The sequence below is a fragment of the Camelus dromedarius genome, chromosome 15 (genome assembly GCF_036321535.1).
Source record: "Camelus dromedarius isolate mCamDro1 chromosome 15, mCamDro1.pat, whole genome shotgun sequence".
Taxonomy (NCBI): Eukaryota; Metazoa; Chordata; class Mammalia; order Artiodactyla; family Camelidae; genus Camelus; species Camelus dromedarius.
In genome coordinates, this window is record NC_087450.1 from 13079226 (window position 1) to 13100102 (window position 20877).

General features: G+C 43.4%; 1 protein-coding gene and 1 non-coding gene across 2 annotated transcripts in view; both read left to right on the forward strand.

Moving 5' to 3' along the window:
• The window catches only part of TGFA (transforming growth factor alpha), a 105329-nt gene that overhangs the window by 36932 nt on the left and 47520 nt on the right, over positions 1-20877 (forward strand). The window lies entirely within an intron of this gene.
• Positions 10334-10476, forward strand: LOC116157590 (U8 small nucleolar RNA). The gene has a single exon (XR_004141716.1). It is a non-coding gene; the product is annotated as a U8 small nucleolar RNA (small nucleolar RNA).

Here is a 20877-nt window from a genome sequence, read left to right on the forward strand (position 1 = left end):
ACAAAGGGCTCAGATGTAAATATATAGGGAGGGGCACGATACCTTCATGACTCCCCCATGCTGTTTTCAGAAGTGCCCCAACCCCCCCTCCTGGGATGCATTTACCCCCAGGTGCATCCCCAGCCCCTCCTGGTCCTCACTGTAGGAGGTGGTAGGCCAAGAGCCGGGTTCTCCTCTGAGTCACTTGGCAGGTGACAGTTTGCAGTCGTGGCAAATGCTGATGCTACCTCCACAGGGATGTCGTACCCGAGCCAGTTCCCTCAGGCCTGGTGTGGTTCCTGCCAAGGCCCTTTGGGGTCTTTCAGGCTCTCCTGGGTAGACGTGGGAAAACCTGTGCCGTTTATCCATAAAATGACGGTTCTTGCGGCAGGAGTGACCAACCTCGGTTCCATCATTCCTTTCTGGACTTGCTCCTGTGAGCTCATCTCTGGTATCAACACGTGCCTGAGGCTTACGCTCCCTCGTGATGATGTGGCTTCGGAAGACAGTGGTTGTGTCCTGCTCTGTTGCACGTTACCTCGTAACTGGCTGAGGGCCACTCTGTGGCCCAACGTAGTGGATGAGAACGCAGCCAGTGCCACAGCTGCTAGTGTCCAAGGGGCCTTGAGATCCCAGAGTTGGTTGATGGTCTGTGGAGGAGGGAGGTGGGCTGCCAGTCTGGCCTCTGCATTGCTCACCGTTTGATGGGTTACTTAGCAATGGAACTTGTGCCCCAGAGAGGTTAATGGAATCGTTCTTTTCGTGTTAACTTACTCTCTTCCCTGCCCCATTGGACCCACACAGAATTCCAGAGACGGCTGGGCTTGTAGATAAGTCCAGACGGTGATAACCGCGTCATAGCACCTCTCCGAGGGCTAAGGCGTTAAGGCTAAATCGGGCTTGTTTGTTCGACTTTGTCTTCCTTTAGAAGGCCCTTCCTGTCTCCCAGAAGGCTCTCCAGGCCCTTGACCTTGACCTCCCTATCCCTCCCCTACTCTGTCCTCTCGAGACATGGCTGAAACCCTGTTGTCTCTGCAGCTCAAACTAGGGACCACTCCCACCAGCCACTCTCACAACCCCAGCTTTGGAATATGTGTGTATTTCACTGTTTGTTGACTAATTCAATAGGTAAAACTATTTGTTAATGTTTATAATAGAAATCTTCATACATAGAGGAGACATAATAGTGGAATCCATCCCCATAGATCCATGTCCCGGCTTCAACAATTAGCATCACTGCCATTTTGCTTTCATCTATTCTTCCATCTCTTTGATTTTTCTCTTTGCTGGAGTATTTTAAAACAAAGCCCATGTCACTTGTGAATATTATTTGTAAGAACGTTTTTATCTTTTTTTATTGAAATATAGTCAGTTTACAGTGTTGTGTCAGTTTCTGATACACAGCATAATGTTTCAGTCATACATATACACACATATATTCATTTTCATTTCCTTTTTCATTATAAGTTACTACGAGATATTGAATATAGTTCCCTGTGCTATACAGTAGGACCTGGTTTTTTTTTTTAATCTCTTTAATATATAGTAATTTGTATCTACAAATCCCGAACTTCCAATTTATCCCTTCCCACCTTCTTCCCCCTCTGGTAACCATAAGTTTGTTTTTGTCTGTGACTCTGTTTCTATTTTATAAATAAGTTCATTTGTCTTTTTTTAGATTCCACATATAAGTGATATATATTTTTCTTTCTCTTTCTGGTTTACTTCACTGAGAATGACAATCTCCAGGTCCATCCATGTTGCAACAAATGGCACTATTTTGTTATTTTTTATGGCTGAGTAGTATTCCATTGTATAAATATACCACAATTTCTTTATCCAGTCAGGAACTTTTAAAACAAAATCATAGTTCAGTTACACCAACAAAAGCAATAATAATTCTTTTTTGTTAGATCCTGAAGTATGGAGGGTGGACAATGCTGAATTCAAATTTGTGGTGCTTCCTTTAATTTGCACTTCCTTCGATGTTTTCATATTTTCCTTTCTACTGATATTTCCTTCCAGGTCAACACTGCTTTTGTAAAATACGCTTATTTATATACAAGGTGACCAACTTTCACATTTGAATCCCTTATGCTGTTTTTCTTGTATCTGAATTGTCACTTGGCTGTCTCTTATTTATACTTCAATGAATGGCTCGCAATGTGTGTGTTTGGAGACATGTGACAAGTAGCTGTATTGTAATATTTATCATTAAAGAGCTGCCTTTGTTTCACTTTATAAGCATCACATTGATGATTTCAATAATAAAGCTGACTTACTCACTGAAGGTTGCTTCCATAATGGAGCAAATTTATGTTTAAAAAAAAGTATGTTGGTGGGCTTGTTTATTAAATCCTAGAACTATCCATTCAGGTGTGAAGATGGATAGTTTTAGGGGAGAAGCTACAAGAGCTTTCTTTACTCATGGCATAAATATGCGGGTCTCACTCTGAGACTTGATGGGAATGAGAAACAGTAACGGACAGAAGACAGTTTGGGCACCTTCCCGATGGGTAGTACTGGAGCAAAGGACTGCAGGCATACTCTGGATTAAGTTCCAACTTTTTTGTTGTTTTCTGAATTGACTTATAGTCAGTTACAGTATGCCAATCTCTGGTATACAGCATAATGCCCCAGTCGTACATATACATACATACATTCTTTCTAACATTTTAATGGAGCAGCAGAGAGAGAAAATTGCAAACTCCATGTGCCAATCAAAGAGGGAAATGGGAGCTTGAAGGAACTGGGGCTGATCCCATGTGGTTTTCTTAAGTTTTTCAAAAAAAAAAAAAGATTCCATGTTCTCATTACTTCACAGTTGTTCTTGGCCTTCCTTGTTGAGGTTTTGTTGGTTTCTTCCAATCTTCCTTTCTCTTTGATCCCCAAATGTAGAGGGTAGATGATGCCAGAGGCAGAGGAAACTGGCATTATCGTCATCAGTAAATGCTTCTCAGACATCTGCTTTGGGTGGGACATGCCTTAGGCTGGAGGTTAGGAATCCGGGGTGTTGGACCCATCTGGTCTCAGTTTTGCCAAGTCCCTAGATGAGTTATTCATCTAGTTCCTGTTTGGGCCATAATTTCCTCATCTGTTGGCCTTGAATCAGGAATCACCTGTCAGGTTTTTCACATGACCACTCTGATGGATTGACAGAGATGACTGGAGAGCTTTGTTGAGAAGGACTATAAGGCTGCCTTCAAATATGAAAATGAATATATTTATGTATATGCATGACTGGGACATTGTGCTGTGCACCAGAAATTGACACATTGTAATTGACTGTACTTCAATAAAAAAAATACAGTAAAATAAAATTTTTAAAAAGGCTGCCTTCAGTCTGTTAGGAAATGTGGCGGTGACCAATTGGCAATGCCTGCCATGGGCCTAAGGTAGGCTAGTGGTGTTGTGACCACCACGTATTTCGTTCTCTTGGAGCAAGTTGCGATTTTACATTCAGGTTCTAACATTACAGTTGCTGCACAGCTTTTCTGTTCTTGTCCTCAAGGAGCCCACCACACAGGTGAAAAGGCAGCATGGGAACCCAGTAACAAGAGCCTCAGAGTGATAAGGCAGCCACAGCGGACGGCTGAGTGCATGATTTAGAAAAATAACTGCTGTAAGGAGTGAAGTCAATAGTCTGGAGGTCAGAACAGCCCATTTTTATCTGGTTAGTTGTCAGTTTGTAAAGCAGGCAGAGAAACATTAGCTGGAGGCAAGGTGAGGGTGGCACCACCTACCGCTTAGAACTCCACACCCTTCCCAAGGGAAGAATTATGACCTATCTTCAAAGGTACTTCTTAATGCCTCTTACGAGGGACAGAATGCACCCCGGTTCGGTTGCTGGGTGGCTGCTTGCTTCACCCTCCGAAATGTTGCGTCCCAGGCTGCCCGTCTGGTTCTCATATTTTCATGAGACTCAATCTGATGACCGAGGGGTGTGGGGAGGGCCTGGCGCAGGCACCTGGGAGCTAGGCTCCGGGCTTCCCTCTGCTGTCTGCCTTGCACAATCTGGGGACTCGGGGCGGTTCTGTAAACCTCCGAACTGCTCCTTCCTCTAGCCTGTGTCTAAGGACACCCACCTGAAACAGGGCGGTGTTTCAAGCCTCACTTAATTTAGCACCTGGGAGACTTTTCAGAGGCAATGATGAAAGAACATGGAAAATTCACAGCGGTCTTAGTCATAGGGGAGGTCACTCAACACTTACCGGCCTGCTTAGGGATAGAGTTGTCAGATTTTGGTGGGGACATTGCGCTTAACCAGACTGAGATGGTGAATTTGGACTGGGGGCGCACAGGGAGGGCAGATCAGATTATAGGGAGCAGAGTTTGAAGGCGTTACTTGTTTGGAAAACAGGTAGAACACGGGTCAGCCAGCAAGCAAGAGATCTGTTTCTTGCTCATCTCGCCTAACAAAAGCTTTTCAGAACTGCAAACTGCTTCCCCATTCCTTTGTCTGGAGTTTTCCCACGTGGAGCTGAAGTCATTCTAAAATTAGAAGGCTCACGTATTCTACCCAGGTACATGGCTCACCGTTCCAAATACGTGTCTATAGCACAAGAGACTTGATATGTCTTAGTTTGGAGATACAGGCACACACATCTGTGGGTGCAGGGACCAGCTTGCTTTAGAGGACACTTAGAGCCTCAGGAGAGAATAAGGGATTCTTCTTCCCGCTCTAGAATTTATCCCTGTCATACAATTCCTCATTTTACCTTCTACTTTTTGCAAAGGGAACTGTGCTGGGTCAGAGGGATGGTGGGCCAGGGGAGTAGACAGGCCATAGGATGTGAAATCATGGATCATAATTCTGACTTACTAGCTGTGTGGCATCAGCAGGGCTCTCAAATCTCCCTGAATCTCAGTTCTCCCCTTGATGCAGTTAAGGAGTGGGATTAATGCAGTCTGTAAGTCACAAAATCACTTTGGTGGGTCACAACCAACATTTTTTAAAAAATGAGATTGAATAGCTTAGAATAGAGAATTTCAGAGTGTTTAACCTGTGGGGAAGACAGGTCATGCTTCCTGACACGCTTGTTTTAATTATTCACGGATTTATATATTGGCGTTCTGCACTTGTTTACTTGTATAAGCTGCACCCGCATTGCGTCCTCTGTGATTTCCAGATTTGATCTCTTCGGGGTAAGAACTTACACACTCACAAAGTGCCGTAAATCTCTGTAGACCGTCCATTCCCTCCCACACACACCTAGCCTTAATAGTTGTCTGCTCACTCCTCATTTGACCGCAATCCTTGTAATTGCTCACCTTTATCAAGTCTTTCCAAAACACTCAACTTATAATAGGAACAACAGCTCTTGCCTTCTGCATAGATATTTCATTAGTTTGTGTAATAGATGATTAAATTACGTAAATATGGTAACTCGTACAACCAACATAAACAGTTTCGGAAGCAAACACAAATTCCTCCTGGTAAGTACATAGCTTAACTGGTAAAAGCAGAAATGCGCTGGTAAGCTCGCGCAGCCAACTAATTAAGCTTTTGCATGCTGAGGACATTGGTCTAGATGTTTTATTTGACAAAGGCGTGGGGAGGATGGATTGGATAAATCAACGACCTGGTTTAAGTTGAGCTCAGATAAAAGAGCATCTACTAGCTTTGAAGGCAGCAAAGCAAGTGATGCAACTTATGGATTTTTAAAACTCAAGGCCTGGAGGGGAAGGTGTAGCTCAGTGGTAAAGTGTATGCCTAGCATGCTCAAGGTCCAGGGTTCGATCCCCAGTACCTCCTCTAAAAATAAACAAACCTAATTACAAACCTAATTAAACAAACCTGCCCCTCCCCCAAAACTAAATAATACAATAATAAATTTTAAAAAAAACAAGGCCTATCGAAACCTTACTGATCTCCCAGTTTTTAGTTTTCCATGTTTATTGAGCTCACATTTACTACGTACTACCTTATCCCAGGCCTTGTGCGAGGCCCCAGAGACACATGTGAGAATTAAACACGAGCCCTGCATTCAGAGGGTGTGGGGTCAGGCCGAGGATGCTGATGGTTTTCACATCTCAAGGTAAATCATAAACATAGACCAGGTGATCTACCAGATGGATTTCTTTGAAGAAAACACCTGCTTCTGCTACTTTCAGACTTCCCGTTTTCAATCCAAGGGCCACACTGTATGCTTTTTAATTTTCTTTGTTAAACTGCATCTCACTCAGTGTGACCCGTGGTGCTGCGCTGGTTTTCCACCTGATCTCAGTCTCCCGGTCTGTGGCTGTCACCTGTGACGCTGACAAAGAGGGCGTCTCTGCCCGGGCACCTTGTGTTGCGAGCACAGAACCTGACCGCACGTCAGCCTGGAGGGTCAGCTCTCAGGGCATCCGCAGAACTGCTGAGCAGCCAAGCCCCACATTTGTGGCCACTTACTCTGTACCTACCACGAAGATGATTCTCATACCATCTCACTCCATCTCTGGATGGAATCTCAAGGGAGAGAATTAGCTCAGAGTCTCAAGAGAGAGAATTGGATGGGTTTGCCTTCCTTGGTCACGTGGTCACCTAGCTGCCATGGCAGGGTTGGGAGGGGAAAAACGAGGGGCTAAAGAGCAGTGTGGATACATAAAAATAGCTTAAAAAAAAAGGAAAAAACCCCAGATTTCTTCCGTAGAGCACGGGAACTATATTCAATATCTTGTAATAACCTTTAATGAAAAAGAACATGGAAACGAATATATGCATGTATATGCATGACTGGGAATTGTGCTTTATACTGGAAACTGACACATCGTAACAGATACATTGTAAATTCGATACAAAATTTAAAAATAAATAGATACATACATATGTACGTACATACATACATACATACATACATAGCTAGCAGTGTGGGCCTCAGGCAGGGCAAAGTCCCTTGCTAGACCTGGAGGAGGCCAAGACCAGCATCCCTGGTCCAAACTGATTCTTTGAATCATTCATTCAATCAACAATTATTTATTGAGTGCTTATTATATGCCAAGCCTGTTTAAAGCAAACTTCCTGTTCTTGAGAACCTGCTATTCCACTGGGAAAAAAAAAGATATAATCCTGCATTTTAATCTATCAAATTGTCCTATTTTTGAGAATGGCAGTCCTGAGTGCTGGTATGTGTGAGGTGAGACAGCTACATACACTGCTTATGGGTGTGCCTGTTGGCTTTCTGGGAAATAGCTTAGTATTAATGGGGGACTTGATTCCTTAGTAAGCAAGAATCTTAAAATTGTCCATGCCCCGTGACCTGCAATTACACTTCTAGGCATCTATTTTACAAAAATAATCAGAGACGTTATCCAATATAGTAAAATATAGCCAATTTAAATGTCAGCAAGAGGGAAATGTAGCTAGATAGATTTTAAATTAAAAACCCTTTAAAATCATGTTGATGAAGACTAATGATATGGGAGAAGGCATGTGTAAAAAAGAAAAAGAGATATGTAAAATTGAATGATATATCTCAATTATATAAACTAAACACACAGATGCAAAAATAAAAGGCAAACACCATATAACATTGTTTTAATCTTTATTTTTGATTTACAGTGTTGTATTAGTTTCTGGTGTGCAGCATAGTGAATTAGTTATACATAGATACATACATATTTCTTTTTCAGGGGAAGGGTATAGCTCAGTGGTAGAGCACATGCTTAGCATGCACGAGGTCCTGGGTTCAATCCCCAGTCCCTCCACTAAAATAAATAAGTAAATAAAGAAACCTAATTACCTCCCCCCCAAACAAAAACATATTCTTTTTCATTACAGTTTGCTACAAGCCATTGAATATAGTTCCCTGTGCTGCATAGTAGGATCTTGTTGTTTATCTATTCTGTCTATATATATAAAACATCATATAACAGTAATATTACCTCTGGCTAATGGGAATACAGGTCATTTTAATTTCCTGCGTACTTCCCTGTTTTTCTACCATGTCTACAGTGAGTGTGTTTTAAGACCATAATCAGACATAAAAGGAACTACATTTTTAAAAAGAAAGAAAAAGCATTGGCTACCGTCCTGCCCTGCAGGTCTGTCAGCCGACATAGGTTGAGTGCAGGCTGCCTCTGTCTTGCTGTCCCAGAATTACAGCTGTCATCAAGGCTCAGACAGTGCTGCTATCTCTGGAGCACAGGGACCCTTCTGTACCAGCATGCATGAGGGCCGCCCTGGTCCCTGCAGCTTGACACCCACACCCGACTTCCCTATACAGCAGGCTCCCCAGGGACCACGCTGTCTGGAGATGTTGTTCTCAACAGAATAGTTTCCAGTTCACCTCCAAATTCTGGGGATGCTCACCCAAGCTCTTCTTCAGTGGCCCTTAGACTCCTAAAATCTTGACCCACTTTGCAGAATTTTAAGCATCTGAAATCTCTGGGTTTCTACAGAGAGGCTGGGTTTTTTCTGGGCCCCTGGCTCTCAAGTCAGTCTCTAGAATGTGAAGACTCTGAAACCAGACAGAGTTCAAATTCCATCTCTGCCACTCACTAGCTGTAAATCCTTAAGCAAATGATTTAACCCCTCTGTACCTCAACTTCCTTATCTGTGAAATAGAAATAATAATAGTCACTCCTCTTAGGGTCATTGTGAGGCTTACAAGGTTATATGTAAAGCACCTGGAGTTCTGTGCACACGCGCGTCAGTCCTCTGCACCCCTCCGGAATATGAGTGGTGATGCATGCTTGTGAAGCAAGATCTGGCTCTTTTGGGTGTAAGTTCTAAGGTGGTGGTTCTCATGCTCCCATGCGTGGAAGAGCCATCCTGCTGGCTGTGTTAAAATGCAGGTTCCTGGGCCCCCATCGGCATGTGGCCCAGAAATCAGCGCTTCCTAGTCCTCAGCTGCATTTTGCTGCACGTGGGAGTGGTACGCGTCCTCGCAGGCTGAGGCGCTTTCTCCCTTAAGGCAGCCCCCGCCCCTCCGTCCCATCCCTGGAACTCTTGCTTCTCCTCAGCTGGACCGCGCTGGTTTCGGGGAGTCTGTGAAATGTTTGTGTACCAGGGCTGACTTTCTAGCATTCCCCCAGGAGCTGGTAAAGAGAACCAAAAACCTCAGAACTTGCCTCGCAGTGATGGAATGATGAACACGGCGGCTCAAGGGTAAGGAAGGCATCAGCTTTGTTTTCTGAGAGCTCGACCCCAACCTCCGGCTTCTGAGTTCGGGGAATAGCCTGGAGTGTCTGGCTATTTACTAATGAAGCACTTTATTAATCGAGCCGGGTTCCTGTCCTCCTTAGCAGGCTCAGTAACAGGGGTTTACAGTTTCCTTCTGAATCTCTCTTCTCTGTGTCGCGTCTAAAAAGCTATGGCTTAACTTCCTTATCAGACTGTGTAATAGGAAGTGATTTCCTAAGTCTGACCGTTTTATCACTCAGTTGCACTGACTAAAATGTTTCTTAAACACTGAAACATGTTAGCGCTAAACAAGGGGAAAACCGGGCAAGACAAAATAGACTGGAGAGCTCAGTCCTCCTGACACGCCGGGGCCGTGGAGCTGGGGTTCGGAGGGAGGGCACTTTACTTCCCAGCTGTCACTCGGCAGCTTGGCCAGGAAGCTCTCTTGCTGGGCCTTTCTTCATCCTGACTTTGGGGGCTTGGGATAGAATAAACATGTCTTTCTTCCACACACAGTCGGTCTAGGAAGGCATTTTTTTTGTACCTGGAAAGTGAAAGACGTTAGATCTCACTATGAACTCTGCCACAGATGAATCTTTCTGGTGTTCTGGGGCGTGACGAATGGAAACACAGTCATGAATCACGTAACAGTCCACAGGGGCCTCTATAAAAGTCTGGGTCTAGCAGGCTTTTCCACCTGATACCTCGTTAAATAAACACAGCCCAGCACGTTGAACGGCCCTAAAAACCCAGATGCACATCTGACCAAATGATGACCACATCGTAGCTGTCATTGTAGACAGTTTCCTAAGAATTTCACCCTAGGTCCGTGCTTCCCAGCGTTTCTCAGAATAAAGACCCAATTTGAACATCGAAAGACTGTGACACCCCACGGAGAGTAGCTGTGCCTTTAATATTAAATTAATATATAAAAGCTGCTATGAGAACTCAGTAACACTTTAAAATAAATTTGTATTTTATTGAGCACCCTAGAATTCACATGCTAATCTGACCTAACACTTCTAGAGCTCTCATTTTATGCTGGCTACTGTTCCCTACCCTCCTTTCATTCCTACAACTCCAGGGAGAAGGTACTATTATTAGCCCCATTTTACAGTTCACAAAACTGAGACACAGAGAAAGTAACTTACCCAAGATCTCATAGAAGGTGGCAGAGCTGGGCTGTGGACCCAGGTAACTGCAGAGTTGTAAGCACTTTGCCACTGTGCTTTAAAAATACACACAGAATCGTCAGGTAGGATAGTCCTTACCTATTCCTCCCTTTTGAGGGCAGAACAGGACGTGATGATTGGAGCTCACATGATTCATGATTAATGGCAAAAGATAAAAATAAAAATACACACAGAGACACACATATATCTCATTCAGACCACAGATACTGTTTAAGGGGAGGTTTACAAACACTTAGCACTAAATAACTCTCGGTTATCTTTTTTATCCATCCCCACGACAGATTGGGAACTACCTTCTTGGGTTTTTAATCCTCTTTTCTACTAAAAATTAGACATTCATCTTAAAGCAAAATATGGGCACTTATAGATGCGTGTATGTACATTCATGTGCACGTGTGAGTGTTCCTCTTTGTGCATGTACGTGTATACATGAGCTTCTCTTTAATTTTATGTTCTTAACACAAAACTGTGGAATCTTCCTTTATACATTTATTCTTCCATTCAGCATAGGACTGACTCAGTCCTATGATGTGCTGAGTCCCATCATTCCTGCCCTTTGAGTCCTCAGTATCTCAGGGCAGGACTGTCCAGCTAACAGACAGTCACCCTCGAGGGTGGCACCCATGCTGTTGGTGGCTACACAAAGTTCCCCAGGAGGAGAGAGGGGGAGATGGAACACAAACTTGTTTTTTGGGGGGCATCAGGGAAGGCTTCTCACAGGAAGTGACTTTTGAACTGAGTTTTGGAGGCTGAGATGGAGTCAGGGAGGCAGACTTTGGGGGAGAGGTGGAGGTGAGGCTGGAAGAAAGTAGCCAGCTGAGGTCGACCACTCAAGGACTTTGTCCTGAGATAGACTATTATCATTGTAAATGTTTTGCATGGATCTTGTCACAAGAGCTGCTTCCCAAAGGATCCTTTCATAGATACATCTATGCTGGCTGTGTTATGAGGCTTATGAAACACAAGAGCTAAAATCTGTAGGGCTCCGAGGTCACAAAGTCCACGTGGGTCATAACACAGCTCTCCCAGCATTCTTATGTGTGGTGGCCTCATTTGCTAGCTGCCTTGGCTGTATATCCAGTGGGGGTGGTTTCTAGGTTAGAAATTCTCAGTTATTCTTGGAGCTTATGTTCCACTTGATTTCAGCTTCTCATTAGCAGGTGAGGGAATTATGCCTCTTTGCCTGTTTAAGTTTGGCTTGATGAAAAGGTACCTAAAAATAAAAATCATGACCTGATAGCACAGCAGTTACAGCAGGATCGAGAGTCAGCTTGGGTTCAGGTCTTAACTGTGCCCCTGGGAGACTGTGACCTTGGACAAGTTCATTAACGACTCCATGCCTCAGTTTCCCCATCCGTAAAACAGGTAACAATAGAGTCATCGTGAGGATTAAAGAGATGACATGTGTGAAGTGCTCAAACAGTGCCAGGGACATAGTAAGGTCTGTGGATCTGGCACTTAAATCTTTTCAGAGAGAGAACGAGAAAGCGGTGACACACACATGAGAAGTGGTGCCTGAAATACGAGGGTGGCCTGAGCCAGTTGGTAGCAGGGACACGAGTTGAGTACAAAGCTGTAAAGTTTTTGATTGTAGTTTTTTTTTTTGTTTTTTAGTTTCAGATACTCACTACTATCTATAAAATAGATAAAGAACACATTTCTGCTGTATAGCACAGGGAACTATATTCAATGTCTTATAGTAACCTATAATGAAAAAAATATGAAAATGAATATATGTGTGTATATGTATGACTGAAATATTATGCTGTACACCAGAAGTTGACACAACATGGTAAGCTGACTATACTTCAATTAAAACTAATAAAGTATTATAAACAGTTTTTTTAAAAGTTGTAAAGGGCCATGCCAGGGTAAGCCACATGACAATGCTCAGGGATGTGCCCTTGAAACTTAAATGACGGGTCAGAGGAAGCTCCACTCGGCCCACTGGGAAGTGGTGTTATGAACCTGCTACTAGAAGATGCCAAAAAAAATAGGCTCTCCTTTTAGAAAACACAGAGGAAATACAGTCAGGCCCCTCGGTGACAGCAATGGGAGACGAGGGATGTCGTGCTCCATTCCAAGCAATGAGATTTAGGAGGGACATAGAGAAGCCGGAGAAGCTGAACCACCACGTGGAAAAACCAAATTCTGGAGAAGCCGAGGCAGCGGAGGGCTGAGAAGGAGGGTGCCGTCTCGGCTCCCTGCAGCCGGTGCCGGGCACAGCCTGCAGGAGCACAGAGGTGGAAACGGCGCCATCACGTGCTGGAAGCATTCTCGTTCTCGCTACGTGGAAGGCCTTTGACACCTTGTTGTTTAAAATAAAGTGCGAATGGGCTGCCCGCCCTTCCTGTGAAGGGCTCAGGGAGAGGCTGGTGATCGCACGGAGGGACTATTTCTAGCGATTATGTGAGAAGACCTCACACCTAATTCCCCTTTTGATTCTAATGATTTAAGAATCTAAGTGGAAGCACGGGTGAGAAATGTATAAAAATGGAGAAATAATTAGGTAGTTAAGCCGAGAGCATACCTAATTGAGGAACTGGAGCTATTGGGATTAAATGGCTTTTAAGATTAACCATCCAGGTAACAGCAAGGAAAAAAGTCGTATCTTTTCCAAAGAAAAAAAAAAGGGGGGTTCTTTGGTATCCTTGAGAAAGAGGATATTATGCTGAAGGAATCTTTGGCCCAATTTGAATTGACTTTTTTTTTTTTAATATTCTTATGACTGAGGGTTAACTACAGAGGGCTGTGCTGGGCATCAAAGATGGACAGAGGACAGTCCCTGCCCTCAGGGCTCTTTAAGGAAGAATGAGGAATAAAACTGCAAACCTTAACTTGAGTTAAGTGACTGCCCACCAGGATTATAAACAAACCAGTGTCAGGAAGGGCCGGGTCCAGGCTGCCCTCTGCCTGAGGGACTGAAGGAGGCATTCCAGTCCACAGAAGCCCTTCTCAACTTGGAATCAGCTTTAGCAACAACAGGAGGCACGAAAATGTGTGTTTGGAGGGTCCTGGGTGTTTCAGCATCCAGAATCTCTTGTCTGTGAACCACAGAGAAGGATCCGGTTCCATCCGGCCTGTAGACCATTTTCAACAAATTAAATTTAATATTTGCTGAGGATCCTGAAGTCAGGTGAAAAGTCTGGGCCTCCTGTTCCCTGCATGCACCTTAGTGTGCCTGGGGCCCATCATGCCCACTGTTGGCTTCTCCAGAAGGACAAGGAGCACTTTGATAAGGACACAGCGGAGGAGGCACAGACAGCCCGTCTCGACTGCCCTTGAGGCGAGGAGGTCAGCTGAGCAGGCCTCACTCCCTCCTGGTCACATTTCAAGTTGAAACTATCAACGTGGTGAAGAGCGTTGGTGCAACAGAGCTATCCAAATAGTTACACTTAGAAAAAGTCGTCCTGGCTAATTAAGTCAAAGCAATTCCTTAAAGGTCTGTTTTTGCCATAAATGCTACGGGTTGAATTTTTTTTTTTAACTTGGCTTCAGTCGTATAACTTTGTAAGTAAATATAATCCCCTGAACCAGGATATTGCTTGGGCAGTGGGCTTTGACAATGTCAATATTTTAAAACATCAGTGTATTTTTGTTGGTCTTCAAAGGCTTATATAATTAAAATTCTGGCACGTGGAAGATTCTCAGTTCATGGTTTGCCTCTAAGTGAATGAATGCCCCATGCTCAGTGCATCCTCCTTAGGAAGAAGGTGTCTTTTGAAGGCCCTGGCTGCTGTGTAAATCTGTGCCGTCCAGGGCAGCAGCCGCCAGAGGTGTGGAGCACTTGCCCTGTGGCTGGTCCAAGTTGAGATGTGTTCAAAATATACAGTGAACACCAGATTTTGAAGACCTCATATTCCTCTCTTTACAGACTATCTTATTAATACATGTTTATAATATATATAGATGTTTGTTGAAGTGACACTATTTTGATAATATTGGAATGAATAAAATATTCAAATCAATTTTACTTTTTTCCCCCCCAAAAAGGTGGCTTCTAGAAAATGTCATATCAGCTATGTGGCTCATGTTTATTTCTACTGGACAGCTCAGCTCCAGGGCCTTGCCCCACATTCGTTCCCACCCACGTCACCTCCCTCATCCTGGGTCATCTCTCATCAGTCTCACCCCAGTATTTGCCCCAGCCCACCTGTCTAGTGCTTTCTGGTGTCCCTGTAACTGTGATAATGTTCTGCATAGGGAATATTGACATGTCCTTTAAGATCTGTGTCATACATCTCTTCCTTCAAAAATCTTCTGACCATCTTAGGGCAAAATTAATTTGTCCCTCCTCTGTCCCATCTCCTTGTTTTTGAAATATTTGGGGTTTTGGGGAATATATGGGTTTTGAAATACTTGGCCCCCCTCACCCCACTGCCTGCTCTACTGTGTTAAGTTCCTTAAGGACAAGGGGACCATGATTTATCCATCTCTATATAAGATGAACACTTAACTCCAACACACACACACACACACACACACACACACACACACAAGCAGATGCACAGTAAGAGTTGAAGGAATAAACAAACACTAGCCCTCTGTAACACCCCTTTCTGTATAAAGGCATGAAATACAGAAAGTTAACACAGCATTGGGTTTACTTCTAAAAGTTGATGCCCTAGGCTGCTAGCCTAAGAGTCAGCTAGATGCTTATAAACATTAACATTCCCAGGCTTCACTCCAGACTCACAGGTTCAGTCAGGAGATGTTAGGTCTTGCTGCAGTAACAAAACCTCATTGCCTTGATAGCAAAATTTTCCCATTCATTCAAAGTCCGCGGTGGGCCCTGGGTGACTCTCGAGGGAAATAGCTGGTTCAGGTTAAACCTCCCACAGGAGGTAAGATCTGGTGCCCACAGCTGAACGCTCTCACCCAGATGTGGGTCCCTTCAGCAACTCCTATGGCCGTATCTAACTTAAAGGGGCTGGGGAAGACCAAGCCTGTGGGCCTGGAAGTCAAAGGGTGTGTATATCGCTGAATGTGAATCTCTGAGGTGGAGCTGGGGAGTCCACATTTTTATCTCCTAGCGGTCCCCATTCACACTAACATTTTGAGGACCATTGGAAAGACAGGAGTTCCCAACCTTGGCTCCACATGAAAATTACCCGGAGGAGTTTTCAAAACCACTGATGCCCTGACGATCCCTGCGGAGACCCTAATTCACAGGGGCTGGGGCTGAGATCCAGGCACCGGCATTTGTTCAGCCAGAGGAGAAAACCACAGATGGAGGAAAAAGAGCCAGGGCCTTTGAATCCTGACCCCAACACTGCCGAGCCTCAGTTTGCACTCCTGTCGATGGCAGTGAAGATTGAACAGATACAAAAGTACTTGTCAGCTATTAATAGACCCTGGCAGATGTGGACTTTTTATAAACCAGATTCATGTACCTTCTTATAAGCATGTGCCATTTCCCTCCCCCCCACAAAGCCGGGAGGGGGAGGAAAGCATCCTTCACACCTTTGCGTCTGCCTCCTTTTACAGTCAGTAAATGGGGGTGGGGGGATCCCTCCTCCTTCCACCTCCTCCTGCCCTCTGCTTATCTTGGTGATAAAGGGGAGAGGAAGAAGGAAAAAAAACCCTTCCCCACTTCTATTTTCCTCTCCCTAGCCTGTTCCAAAACGCTTAGCCTAGGACTTTTACTGTGCCACCATCCTTCCCAGGCCCTTCCCTGCACTCTCCCTTCAGTCTGAGACCTTTCCTTTCACCTCTAATTCCCTACAACCGTATCTCCAACCTCTCCCTCCCAATCATTTCCCACTGACACCCCAGTCCCATGTCAGGACAGACAGTGAGGACCTTGGCCCCAGGGGAAGACCCCTTCCTGCTTTCTGATGGGCTGAGCAGCATAGGAAATCCGTATTCTCAGAAAATTCAGATCCAAGGCGCTGTCCCACAGCAGTGTCACTGGGACTGCAGATTCAGCAGCACCCTGCTGGAAAGGGGAAGTGTGCAGTAGGTCAGACCAGCCATGTGAGCTGCTGTGACACTGTCACCCACTCTTGACAATATCTTGTTTCCGGTGGTATAATGTTTTTTGTTTCAGGTTAGATTCCGAGATCGAACCAACTGAGTGTCAAACATCTCTTGAAATGTTACCATTCTACAACCTGGGAATTGCCTCTGAAGTCAGTTTTCTTTAGTTATAAAAACATCACATTGGCTTTCTTCTGTTGATAGAGCTGAGGGTTAATGCTGGAATAAACTGTTGTTAATTTTTTTTCCTCTTGTGTCTAACAATTTCCAAGACAGAGCAATGCAAGAGGACCTCAAACAGAGGTCAGGAAATAAATGTAGCACCACTTACGAAAATGCAATTTGTGCATTTGATATGAATTGTTGACTTTATGGAAGGATCATAAGAATCCATCATCCCAGACTGTGATACAGATCCTTTGAAATGATTCTTCCTGGTCTGGCTATAACCACTGAGGAACTTGGCAGTGGAGGTTTTATGTCAGGCATTAGATTATAGGCCACCCCATCCTTTCCAAAAGCTGGAACCCACTTCCTTCCTACCCATCAGCCAGAGCACCCTCTCCACCTTGATGCTTACTCAGAAGTCAGCAGGGCTGGAATGCGACATGCCCAAACGAAAAGGAAAAGCTGCGGGGCTCAGCTCCTCGTTAGCAAGGACCATGGGTGCAGCTTTTCCTTATTTCCAGCGCCTCCCACATGGTAGGACAATTGGTGTTTTTCTTTGGCGCATGGTGTCAGGTCTCGTATGAACATTGGAGATTCATTGCATTAAACAGAAATGCTTAGCAATCTGAAAATGAGCCTCCTTGGGTAAGATCATCTTGGTATACTTCCTTACAAATGAGATAATCGAGCATGTATTTGAGCTTCTGGTTTAAATTGCAACCTAGGGAGGTGGGTTTCACTCAGTGGTAGAGCGCATACCTAGCATGCACGAGGTCCTGGGTTCAATCCCCAGTGCCTCCATTAAAAAAAAATTAAATTGCAACCTAATGCAGCATCTCCCACATCATCCTCTGTAGGACCCGCCACATGGAGCCCCCACCTCCCTCTCCAGTTGCCGCTCACACACCTCCTTCCTCCTTGCTTTCCATTCTCCATGTCCCTGGCCTCCCTTCTTTTTCTCAGGTGTATCGGACCCTTCTCTACCTCTAGGCTTTTTCACTTGCTCTACCTTCTGCCCGGGATGTTCTGTCTCCAGTTTTCCCATAACTGACTCATCTGTGTCCTTCAGGTCTTGGGTCTGCTTCCCATTCTCGGAGCAGGCTTCCCTGAATGACCACCTCCGACGGCAGCGCTCCATCACACCTCTGTCCTTTCCTTCTTAGCACTTGCTGCCATCTGTAATGACTTTATGTGTTTATTTACTTATCATTTGCCTGCCTTCCCCAGGCAACCTAAGTTCCTTGAGGGCAGGGGCCTTTTCTGGCAAGTTCATTAATGTCTCCCCAATGCCCAGCACAGTGCTTGGCACGTAGAAAGTACCTGATATTTGAGTGAGTGAGTGGGTGAATGAAGAAATGAATGAATTTGTGCTTTACATCACCACTGCATCTTTACAACACCCACTGTTCATACAGGGGGAAGCAGGCCCCAAGGGTTTCAGTGACATGCCCAAGGTCAGAATTTGTAACAAAGCGCTGAGATTTGATATCTCAGTCTGCCTGCCTGCAAAAGTTTGTACCAGAGTCAGGTCTGAGGTTATGGTTCAATCTGAAGTTTTTGCCTTATTCTATACCTTCATGGATTTATGAGTAGGAAGTATTTTTTTATCCCGTGGCTCAAAACTTTTTGTCCGTGGCCTTTGAAATAGGGCATTTCCCATAGTGCAAAAAAACCTGGTGGTAACGAGGAAATGTTCCAGCAGAAACATTTTTTGGAAGGAGTTATAGGCATTTGCTTAAACATGATTATGGGTGATTCTTATTTGAGAAGTAATACAAGTCTTATAGTCTAGTTTTTGGATGATAAATGCTGGAGAGGGTATGGAGAAAAGGGAACCCTTTTACACTGTTGTTCGGACTGTAGTTTGGTGCAGCCACTATGGAAAACAGAATTTTCCATACTGTTTCTTAAAAAAGTGAAAATAGAGTTGCCTTATGATCCAGCAATCCCACTCCTGGGCATATATCTGGAGGGAACTCTAATACAAAAAGATACATGCACCCCAATCTTCACAGCAGCACTATTTACAGTAGCCATGACATGGAAACAGCCTAAATGTCCATCGAGAGATGACTAGATAAAGAAGCTCTGGTATATTTATACAATGGAATACTACTCAACCATAAAAAATAAAATAATGCCATTTGCAGCAACATGGATGGGCCTGGAGATTGTCATAGTAAGTGAAATAAGCCAGAAAGAGAAAGAAAAATACCATATGATATCACTTACATGTGGAATCTTAAAAAAGAACACAATGAACTTATTTACAAAACAGAGACAGGCTCACAGACATAGAAAACAGACTTATGGTTACCAAAGAGGAAAGGGGAGGGTGGAGGGATAAATTGGGAGTTTGGGATTTGCAGATACTAACTACTATATGTAAACTACTATACATATCTATATAAATATAGATACCTACATATGTGCTATATATAAAATATACTAATTACTATTTAAAACTACTATATATATATAAAACAGCAAGGTCCTACTATATAGCACAGAGAACTATATTCAATACCTTGTAATGGCCTATAATGTAAAAGAATATGAAAAGGAATATATATATGTATAACTGAGTCACTATGCTGTACACCAGAACTTAACACAACATTGTAAATCGACTATACTTCAATTTTTTTTTAAATAGTCTAGTTTTTGGAAAATAAAATAAAAATACTTACAGCAGCAAATGGAAAGCAGGGCCAAGCTCCAGACAACATTGATAGTGCTCTAGGAACCAGACTTCCTCCAGCAGCAGGAGCTTCTGAGGTTCCTCCACGTGGGCGTAGCAGCAGCTTCGCAGTGTCACTGAGATCGGTCACAGCAGCCCTCTCAGATGAGGAGACTGACAGAGGGTGCCCGGTAAAGTGGTTGGAAAGGAGATAAACTACCGTCTTGACAAATTATATCGTGATATACCTGGAAAACCCACGCGAATCACCAGGATGCCTATGAAAAATAGTAAGAGTACCTATTACTAGTAGGGTACAAGTAAGAAAATAAACACTCAGGGGTTTTCCTAGGAACCATAAGTAACCAATTAAGAGTGTACTGGGGAAGGGGGGACAATATAGCTCAGTGGCAGAGCAAGTGTTTAGCATGCATGAGGTCCTCGGTTCAATCCCCTGTACCTCCATATAAATAAATAAACAAATAAATAAAAAACCTAATTACCTCCCTCCCCAAAAATAAAACAATGAAAAAGAATGTACTGGGGAAGGTTACCATCAAAATAGTTATAAAGCATAGACTATGTAGGAATAAAGATTTAAAGATGTACTCAAAATCTAATTGAAGAGTACCATAAAGCTTTCCTCCTGAGGTAACTTATTTGACTAAATAAAGAGATCCGTGTCCCGCCAGCAAAGCACAATGATACGAACTGTTAGGTTTTTCCATTATTACTTTAGAAACCCAAGGCAGTTCTAATTAGTCTTTCCACAGGATCAGAATCATTTGACTAAATGATTCTCAAGTTTACCTTTCAGAATAAGGCACAAGAAAATGTTGATTTAAAAGGTGGAGGAATTTGCACCATCAAATATTAATAATTAATATAAAGCTGCATGAGCAACATGGATGGACCTGGAGATTGTCATTCTAAGTGAAGTAAGTCAGAAAGAGAAAGAAAAATACCATATGATATCGCTTATATGTGGAATCAAAAAAAAAAAAAAAAAAGGACACAAATGAACTTATCTACAAATCTACAAAACAGAAACAGACTCACAGACATAGAGAACAAACTTATGGTTGCCAGGGGGTTAAAGAGGTGGGAAGGCATAAACTGAGAATTCAAAAGTTGCACCCCTTGAGGAGTGATGGAAATGTTAGCTATCTTGATTGGGGTGGTGGTTTCATTGGTGTGCACATGTATCGAAATTCATCCAAGTGTACATCTGAAATATGTGTAGCTTACTGCACAGGAATCGTACCACAATAAAGGTGTTTAAATAAATAAATTTGGGGAGAATCAACATCTTTAAGATGCTGAGATTTCCAATCCAAAGCAGGGGGGGGAGAGGTGGAAAAAAATATATATGTATGTATGTATGTATGTATGTATATGTAGTAATTAAAACATTGAGACACTGGCACAAGATTAGGTACATTCATGAGTCAGCATGGAAATCTCCAGAAGAGAGCCAATTATACATAAAATGTTGACGTGATTAAAAAGTGTCAGTTCACAGCCTTAGGGAAAGAGGGTGATGTCACAAATGATTCTGGGGTCAAAAGCTAAACACTGAGAAAGAGATAAGTTTAGATATGAAAACCTAATGACACTCTAAAATATAAGCTCTAGCTGGGATATTTTTTAAATGGAAGCATAAAATTTATCTAAGATAATATAGGTCAATATTTATATAAATTACAAAAAAAGAGAACTAATCAGAACACTGAAGACAGAAACCATAAAGAAAAATACATTGTAAGCCATAA